At 34.0% G+C, this 10302-nt stretch overlaps 3 non-coding genes across 3 annotated transcripts; all 3 read left to right on the top strand.

The window, feature by feature from the left end:
- The first annotated feature begins 1368 nt into the window (after positions 1–1368).
- On the top strand, positions 1369–3363 carry LOC127012365 (small subunit ribosomal RNA). Its single transcript, XR_007765864.1, has one exon. It is a non-coding gene; the product is annotated as a small subunit ribosomal RNA (ribosomal RNA).
- A 1205-nt stretch (positions 3364–4568) lies between these two features.
- LOC127012369 (5.8S ribosomal RNA) lies at positions 4569–4747 on the top strand. The gene has a single exon (XR_007765867.1). It is a non-coding gene; the product is annotated as a 5.8S ribosomal RNA (ribosomal RNA).
- A 402-nt stretch (positions 4748–5149) lies between these two features.
- Positions 5150–9120, top strand: LOC127012366 (large subunit ribosomal RNA). Its single transcript, XR_007765865.1, has one exon. It is a non-coding gene; the product is annotated as a large subunit ribosomal RNA (ribosomal RNA).
- The last annotated feature ends 1182 nt before the right edge of the window (positions 9121–10302 follow it).

Genomic DNA, 10302 nt, shown 5'->3' with positions numbered 1-10302 from the left:
GAATGGGAGACAGCGTGTCCAAAAACTACTATAGGTGGTGTGGCAAATATGAGGAAGGCAATATATCCATATAATGAAAATAAAAGTGCGTTTTCTTATTATATAAGAGAACACTATATGGGTGAGTGGCAAAGTAAATTGAATATACCCGAATGGGAGACAGCGTGTCCAAAAACTACTATAGGTGGTGTGGCAAATATGAGGAAGGCAATATATCCATATAATGAAAATAAAAGTGCGTTTTCTTATTATATAAGAGAACACTATATGGGTGAGTGGCAAAGTAAATTGAATATACCCGAATGGGAGACAGCGTGTCCAAAAACTACTATAGGTGGTGTGGCAAATATGAGGAAGGCAATATATCCATATAATGAATATAAAAGTGCGTTGTCTTATTATATAAGAGAACACTATATGGGTGAGTGGCAAAGTAAATTGAATATACCCGAATGGGAGACAGCGTGTCCAAAAACTACTATAGGATGGTCAATGGCCGGCCGTCTGCTATTGACATATGTCAGTAGAGAAGATATTATCCGTCAAATTTGTTTCTTTATTCATTTATTTGAATACGAGACTTGGCTCCGCGGTTAATATTTTAAGCCCAAAGATAATAACGTTGAAACAAAGGCCAAGTTTCTATTGTACATAGAATAACAAATTGTTTCCGAATTTTATCGTTAATTTTAGGAGGTAGGCTAACATGATTTATATTATATGTGTATTATTAAATAATAATAGTACATAAAAGTCTACCAAAGAAATATAAAAATGTAATTATGAATACATTTTCAATATTAATATCAACTTATATTGTTGATAATAAAAAATAGCTATTAAGAGAGTTATTTAAGAAATTATATAATATATAATAAAGAGTATATATATAAATAATATATAAGTATATATTATTTAAGAAATAAATATAGTAGTAATAATTATATATATACACTCGGTTCTATTTTATATATTACCAGAGACTTATATGGATATATATAGATAAATTTTAAATTTATCGTCAAAATACAAATGATTAACTCAATATCTTATATTGGTTAAACAAAAATTGTACATGTGTGGATACAATATATTATGTATGTCGAACAAAAATGATATTTTAGAATGAAATGTGCATATATAAAGAAAATATATGAAAAATAAATATTGTGTTTATAAAGAATATGATTCTTTTTGACATCAATAAAAACTTGTTATTATTAGTGGCGAAACAAGTATAAATTGGAAAACAAACGTATACGAATGCTATATAAAAATGGCCGTATTCGATAGAAATAAAATCTATAACAACATATATATTGCTAATTTCTATTCAAAAAATATGAATGAAATATGAATAAAAACATTATTCTGGTTGATCCTGCCAGTAGTTATATGCTTGTCTCAAAGATTAAGCCATGCATGTCTAAGTACACACGAATTAAAAGTGAAACCGCAAAAAGGCTCATTATATCAGTTATGGTTCCTTAGATCGTTAACAGTTACTTGGGATAACTGTGGTAATTCTAGAGCTAATACATGCAATTAAAACATGAACCTTATGGAACATGTGCTTTTATTAGGCTAAAACAAGCGATCGCAAGATCGTTATATTGGTTGAACTCTAGATAACATGCAGATCGTATGGTCTTGTACCGACGACAGATCTTTCAAATGTCTGCCCTATCAACTTTTGATGGTAGTATCTAGGACTACCATGGTTGCAACGGGTAACGGGGAATCAGGGTTCGATTCCGGAGAGGGAGCCTGAGAAACGGCTACCACATCTAAGGAAGGCAGCAGGCGCGTAAATTACCCACTCCCAGCTCGGGGAGGTAGTGACGAAAAATAACAATACAGGACTCATATCCGAGGCCCTGTAATTGGAATGAGTACACTTTAAATCCTTTAACAAGGACCAATTGGAGGGCAAGTCTGGTGCCAGCAGCCGCGGTAATTCCAGCTCCAATAGCGTATATTAAAGTTGTTGCGGTTAAAACGTTCGTAGTTGAACTTGTGCTTCATACGGGTAGTACAACTTACAATTGTGGTTAGTACTATACCTTTATGTATGTAAGCGTATTACCGTGGAGTTCTTACATGTGCTTAGATACTTGTATTTTTTCATATGTTCCTCCTATTTAAAAACCTGCATTAGTGCTCTTAAACGAGTGTTATTGTGGGCCGGTACAATTACTTTGAACAAATTAGAGTGCTTAAAGCAGGCTTCAAATGCCTGAATATTCTGTGCATGGGATAATGAAATAAGACCTCTGTTCTGCTTTCATTGGTTTTCAGATCAAGAGGTAATGATTAATAGAAGCAGTTTGGGGGCATTAGTATTACGACGCGAGAGGTGAAATTCTTGGACCGTCGTAAGACTAACTTAAGCGAAAGCATTTGCCAAAGATGTTTTCATTAATCAAGAACGAAAGTTAGAGGTTCGAAGGCGATCAGATACCGCCCTAGTTCTAACCATAAACGATGCCAGCTAGCAATTGGGTGTAGCTACTTTTATGGCTCTCTCAGTCGCTTCCCGGGAAACCAAAGCTTTTGGGCTCCGGGGGAAGTATGGTTGCAAAGCTGAAACTTAAAGGAATTGACGGAAGGGCACCACCAGGAGTGGAGCCTGCGGCTTAATTTGACTCAACACGGGAAAACTTACCAGGTCCGAACATAAGTGTGTAAGACAGATTGATAGCTCTTTCTCGAATCTATGGGTGGTGGTGCATGGCCGTTCTTAGTTCGTGGAGTGATTTGTCTGGTTAATTCCGATAACGAACGAGACTCAAATATATTAAATAGATATCTTCAGGATTATGGTGTTGAAGCTTATATAGCCTTCATTCATGGTGGCAGTAAAATGTTTATTGTGTTTGAATGTGTTTATATAAGTGGAGCCGTACCTGTTGGTTTGTCCCATTATAAGGACACTAGCTTCTTAAATGGACAAATTGCGTCTAGCAATAATGAGATTGAGCAATAACAGGTCTGTGATGCCCTTAGATGTCCTGGGCTGCACGCGCGCTACAATGAAAGTATCAACGTGTATTTCCTAGACCGAGAGGTCCGGGTAAACCGCTGAACCACTTTCATGCTTGGGATTGTGAACTGAAACTGTTCACATGAACTTGGAATTCCCAGTAAGTGTGAGTCATTAACTCGCATTGATTACGTCCCTGCCCTTTGTACACACCGCCCGTCGCTACTACCGATTGAATTATTTAGTGAGGTCTCCGGACGTGATCACTGTGACGCCTTGCGTGTTACGGTTGTTTCGCAAAAGTTGACCGAACTTGATTATTTAGAGGAAGTAAAAGTCGTAACAAGGTTTCCGTAGGTGAACCTGCGGAAGGATCATTAATGTTTTAATATCCTTACCGTTAATAAAATATTTGTTTATATTATAATAAATACATTATAGTATTACAAATAAAATATGAATTGCCAAAATGTATATGAGATCTATTATAGATCAAATGAAATTTCGAACAAGCAAATCGAAATAATGCAAATATTAAAATTATATATTGTATTTAATACATATGAGAGAAATTAATAAGCAGCCAAAGCAAACAAATAAAAATTCGAACAAGCAAATCGAATTATTAAAATAATAATATTAAATTATTATTGTATATCCTTACCGTTAATAAAATATTTGTTTATATTATAATAAATACATTATAATAATACAAATAAAATATGAATTGCCAAAATGTATATGAGATCTAATATAGATCAAATAAAATTTCGAACAAGCAAATCGAAATAATGCAAATATTAAAATTATATATTGTATTTAATACATATGAGAGAAATAATAAGCAGCCAAAGCAAACAAATAAAAATTCGAACAAGCAAATCGAATTATTAAAATAATAATATTAAATTATTATTGTATATCCTTACCGTTAATAAAATATTTGTTTATATTATAATAAATACATTATAGTAATACAAATAAAATATGAATTGCCAAAATGTATATGATCTAATATAGATCAAATGAAATTTCGAACAAGCAAATCGAAATAATGCAAATATTAAAATTATATATTGTATTTAATACATATGAGAGAAATAATAAGCAGCCAAAACAAACAAATAAAAATTCGAACAAGCAAATCGAATTATTAAAATAATAATATTAAATTATTATTGTATATAAACACAATTAAAATACTGTGTGTATATGGACCATAATATACACGCGTTGCGATATGTATTGTTCATCTCAGTTATGCGCATACATTGGATAATGCAACAACCTAAAATGTACAATGTTGTACCTGGTTTTATACAGGTTAATGTTTTATATAAATTTCAATTTATATCGCTAAAAAAGTATTAATATATATATATATATATATTTATTTACAATAAATGCAATTTAAAAAGAAATACTTTGATATATATTGGTTATATAAAACTAAGACATTTCGCAGCATTCGTTTTAGGTATAAAAATAAATTTATTGAAGGAATTGATATATGCCAGTAAAATGGTGTATTTTTAATTTCTTTCAATAAAAACATATTTGACAAAATTAAGAAACCAATTTATAAAACTCTAAGCGGTGGATCACTCGGCTCATGGGTCGATGAAGAACGCAGCAAACTGTGCGTCATCGTGTGAACTGCAGGACACATGAACATCGACATTTTGAACGCATATCGCAGTCCATGCTGTTATGTACTTTAATTAATTTTATAGTGCTGCTTGGACTACATATGGTTGAGGGTTGTAAGACTATGCTAATTAAGTTGCTTATACAAATTTTATAATGAAATTTTATAAGCATATGGTATATTATTGGATAATAATAATTTAATTATTTTATTCATAATATTAAAAAATATATGAAAAACATTATCTCACATTAGTAAATAATTTGAATGTGAAAAACGAAGAGAAATATTTTCTTTTTCAATCAAATGATACTGAGAAATGTCTAGCATAAAAATTTATCTAGAATTGTCTCTTATTAATGATTAGAAAATAGAAAACCGTTGACAATATTATTGTTCTTCGTTGATTCGTTAAATCAAACAAATGCCATTTATATACAGATATTATTAATATAACGAATTTAATAAAATGTTTTATCATTATATATAAAGAATTAATTGCATATAAAAGTTATACACAACCTCAACTCATATGGGACTACCCCCTGAATTTAAGCATATTAATTAGGGGAGGAAAAGAAACTAACAAGGATTTTCTTAGTAGCGGCGAGCGAAAAGAAATCAGTTCAGCACTAAGTCACTTTGTCTATATGGCAAATGTGAGATGCAGTGTATGGAGCGTCAATATTCTAGTATGAGAAATTAACGATTTAAGTCCTTCTTAAATGAGGCCATTTACCCATAGAGGGTGCCAGGCCCGTATAACGTTAATGATTACTAGATGATGTTTCCAAAGAGTCGTGTTGCTTGATAGTGCAGCACTAAGTGGGTGGTAAACTCCATCTAAAACTAAATATAACCATGAGACCGATAGTAAACAAGTACCGTGAGGGAAAGTTGAAAAGAACTCTGAATAGAGAGTTAAACAGTACGTGAAACTGCTTAGAGGTTAAGCCCGATGAACCTGAATATCCGTTATGGAAAATTCATCATTAGAATTGTAATATTTAAACAATATTATGATAATAGTGTGCATTTTTTCCATATAAGGACATTGTAATCTATTAGCATACCAAATTTATCATAAAATATAACTTATAGTTTATTCAAATTAATTTGCTTGCATTTTAACACAGAATAAATGTTATTAATTTGATAAAGTGCTGATAGATTTATATGAATACAGTGCGTTAATTTTTCGGAATTATATAATGGCATAATTATCATTGATTTTTGTGTTTATTATATGCACTTGTAGGATTAACAATGCGAAAGATTCAGGATACCTTCGGGACCCGTCTTGAAACACGGACCAAGGAGTCTAACATATGTGCAAGTTATTGGGATATAAACCTAATAGCGTAATTAACTTGACTAATAATGGGATTAGTTTTTTAACTATTTATAGCTAATTAACACAATCCCGGGGCGTTCTATACAGTTATGTATAATGATATTTATATTATTTATGCCTCTAACTGGAACGTACCTTGAGCATATATGCTGTGACCCGAAAGATGGTGAACTATACTTGATCAGGTTGAAGTCAGGGGAAACCCTGATGGAAGACCGAAACAGTTCTGACGTGCAAATCGATTGTCAGAATTGAGTATAGGGGCGAAAGACCAATCGAACCATCTAGTAGCTGGTTCCTTCCGAAGTTTCCCTCAGGATAGCTGGTGCATTTTAATATTATATAAAATAATCTTATCTGGTAAAGCGAATGATTAGAGGCCTTAGGGTCGAAACGATCTTAACCTATTCTCAAACTTTAAATGGGTAAGAACCTTAACTTTCTTGATATGAAGTTCAAGGTTATGATATAATGTGCCCAGTGGGCCACTTTTGGTAAGCAGAACTGGCGCTGTGGGATGAACCAAACGTAATGTTACGGTGCCCAAATTAACAACTCATGCAGATACCATGAAAGGCGTTGGTTGCTTAAAACAGCAGGACGGTGATCATGGAAGTCGAAATCCGCTAAGGAGTGTGTAACAACTCACCTGCCGAAGCAACTAGCCCTTAAAATGGATGGCGCTTAAGTTGTATACCTATACATTACCGCTAAAGTAGATGATTTATATTACTTGTAATATAAATTTTGAAACTTTAGTGAGTAGGAAGGTACAATGGTATGCGTAGAAGTGTTTGGCGTAAGCCTGCATGGAGCTGCCATTGGTACAGATCTTGGTGGTAGTAGCAAATAATCGAATGAGACCTTGGAGGACTGAAGTGGAGAAGGGTTTCGTGTGAACAGTGGTTGATCACGAGTTAGTCGGTCCTAAGTTCAAGGCGAAAGCCGAAAATTTTCAAGTAAAATACAAATGCCAAACAAATATATATATTATATAAAATCTAGCTAAATTAATATACTTGAATAATTTTGAACGAAAGGGAATACGGTTCCAATTCCGTAACCTGTTGAGTATCCGTTTGTTATTAAATATGGGCCTCGTGCTCATCCTGGCAACAGGAACGACCATAAAGAAGCCGTCGAGAGATATCGGAAGAGTTTTCTTTTCTGTTTTATAGCCGTACTACCATGGAAGTCTTTCGCAGAGAGATATGGTAGATGGGCTAGAAGAGCATGACATATACTGTTGTGTCGATATTTTCTCCTCGGACCTTGAAAATTTATGGTGGGGACACGCAAACTTCTCAACAGGCCGTACCAATATCCGCAGCTGGTCTCCAAGGTGAAGAGTCTCTAGTCGATAGAATAATGTAGGTAAGGGAAGTCGGCAAATTAGATCCGTAACTTCGGGATAAGGATTGGCTCTGAAGATTGAGATAGTCGGGCTTGATTGGGAAACAATAACATGGTTTATGTGCTCGTTCTGGGTAAATAGAGTTTCTAGCATTTATGTTAGTTACTTGTTCCCCGGATAGTTTAGTTACGTAGCCAATTGTGGAACTTTCTTGCTAAAATTTTTAAGAATACTAATTGGGTTAAACCAATTAGTTCTTATTAATTATAACGATTATCAATTAACAATCAATTCAGAACTGGCACGGACTTGGGGAATCCGACTGTCTAATTAAAACAAAGCATTGTGATGGCCCTAGCGGGTGTTGACACAATGTGATTTCTGCCCAGTGCTCTGAATGTCAAAGTGAAGAAATTCAAGTAAGCGCGGGTCAACGGCGGGAGTAACTATGACTCTCTTAAGGTAGCCAAATGCCTCGTCATCTAATTAGTGACGCGCATGAATGGATTAACGAGATTCCTACTGTCCCTATCTACTATCTAGCGAAACCACAGCCAAGGGAACGGGCTTGGAATAATTAGCGGGGAAAGAAGACCCTTTTGAGCTTGACTCTAATCTGGCAGTGTAAGGAGACATAAGAGGTGTAGAATAAGTGGGAGATATTAGACCTCGGTTTGGTATCGCCAATGAAATACCACTACTCTTATTGTTTCCTTACTTACTTGATTAAATGGAACGTGTATCATTTCCTAGCCATTATACGGATATATTTATTATATCTTATGGTATTGGGTTTTGATGCAAGCTTCTTGATCAAAGTATCACGAGTTTGTTATATAATCGCAAACAAATTCTTTAATAAAACGGTGCATTTATGTATTTTTGATTTGAAAATTTGGTATAACTCCAATTACTCAGGTATGATCCAATTCAAGGACATTGCCAGGTAGGGAGTTTGACTGGGGCGGTACATCTCTCAAATAATAACGGAGGTGTCCCAAGGCCAGCTCAGTGCGGACAGAAACCACACATAGAGCAAAAGGGCAAATGCTGACTTGATCTCGGTGTTCAGTACACACAGGGACAGCAAAAGCTCGGCCTATCGATCCTTTTGGTTTAAAGAGTTTTTAACAAGAGGTGTCAGAAAAGTTACCATAGGGATAACTGGCTTGTGGCGGCCAAGCGTTCATAGCGACGTCGCTTTTTGATCCTTCGATGTCGGCTCTTCCTATCATTGTGAAGCAAAATTCACCAAGCGTTGGATTGTTCACCCATGCAAGGGAACGTGAGCTGGGTTTAGACCGTCGTGAGACAGGTTAGTTTTACCCTACTAATGACAAAACGTTGTTGCGACAGCATTCCTGCGTAGTACGAGAGGAACCGCAGGTACGGACCAATGGCACAATACTTGTTCGAGCGAACAGTGGTATGACGCTACGTCCGTTGGATTATGCCTGAACGCCTCTAAGGTCGTATCCGTGCTGGACTGCAATGATAAATAAGGGGCAATTTGCATTGTATGGCTTCTAAACCATTTAAAGTTTATAATTTACTTTTTAAACGACAATGGATGTGATGCCAATGTAATTTGTAACATAGTAAATTGGGAGGATCTTTGATCACCTGATGCCGCGCTAGTTACATATAAAAGCATTATTTAATACAATGACAAAGCCTAGAATCAATTGTAAACGACTTTTGTAACAGGCAAGGTGTTGTAAGTGGTTGAGCAGCTGCCATACTGCGATCCACTGAAGCTTATCCTTTGCTTGATGATTCGATAATAAAATTGCATAATTTATTTGTTGTGTTGAACTTCTTATATAAAGTTCAACCAACAATCTATTTGTATGCATTGATTGTTTGCTTGGCTTTGTGGCGAATTTTTAATCCTTTATATATTACATTCCTAAGGTCTAGATTTTCAAGTAAGAGACCAATTTGATTAACATATCAATATAAGTACAACTCGACCATCTAATAATAACAATATGAATCGTCATCTTATTAGTGACGCGAAGATTGGCAAACATATAATATAAAAATATTCCTAAGGTCTAGATTTTCAAGTAAGAGACCAATTTGATTAACATATCAATATAAGTACAACTCGACCATCTAATAATAACAATATGAATCGTCATCTTATTAGTGACGCGAAGATTGGCAAACATATAATATAAAAATATTCCTAAGGTCTAGATTTTCAAGTAAGAGACCAATTTGATTAACATATCAATATAAGTACAACTCGACCATCTAATAATAACAATATGAATCGTCATCTTATTAGTGACGCGAAGATTGGCAAACATATAATATAAAAATATTCCTAAGGTCTAGATTTTCAAGTAAGAGACCAATTTGATTAACATATCAATATAAGTACAACTCGACCATCTAATAATAATATGAATCGTCATCTTATTAGTGACGCGAAGATTGGCAAACATATAATATAAAAATATTCCTAAGGTCTAGATTTTCAAGTAAGAGACCAATTTGATTAACATATCAATATAAGTACAACTCGACCATCTAATAATAATATGAATCGTCATCTTATTAGTGACGCGAAGATTGGCAAACATATAATATAAAAATATTCCTAAGGTCTAGATTTTCAAGTAAGAGACCAATTTGATTAACATATCAATATAAGTACAACTCGACCATCTAATAATAACAATATGAATCGTCATCTTTTTAGTGACGCGAAGATTGGCAAACATATAATATAAAAATATTCCTAAGGTCTAGAATCTTAAGCAATAGACCAATTCAACTAAGAGTTGACATATAAAAATATGTTCCTTTTAATGTTAGCAAAATTTTATCGTCACATACTGTTAGTGACGCGAACGTTTTTTTCTCCATGTTTATATGAATGTTTATTCAAAGGTAGAAAGGCAGGATCGTTATTTTATAAGTGAAGCGATAAAAAAATATTATGCAATAGGACA

The sequence above is a fragment of the Drosophila biarmipes genome, unplaced genomic scaffold (genome assembly GCF_025231255.1).
Source record: "Drosophila biarmipes strain raj3 unplaced genomic scaffold, RU_DBia_V1.1 ptg000058l, whole genome shotgun sequence".
NCBI classification, from domain to species: domain Eukaryota; kingdom Metazoa; phylum Arthropoda; class Insecta; order Diptera; family Drosophilidae; genus Drosophila; species Drosophila biarmipes.
This window is presented reverse-complemented; position numbering and strand designations above follow the sequence as displayed.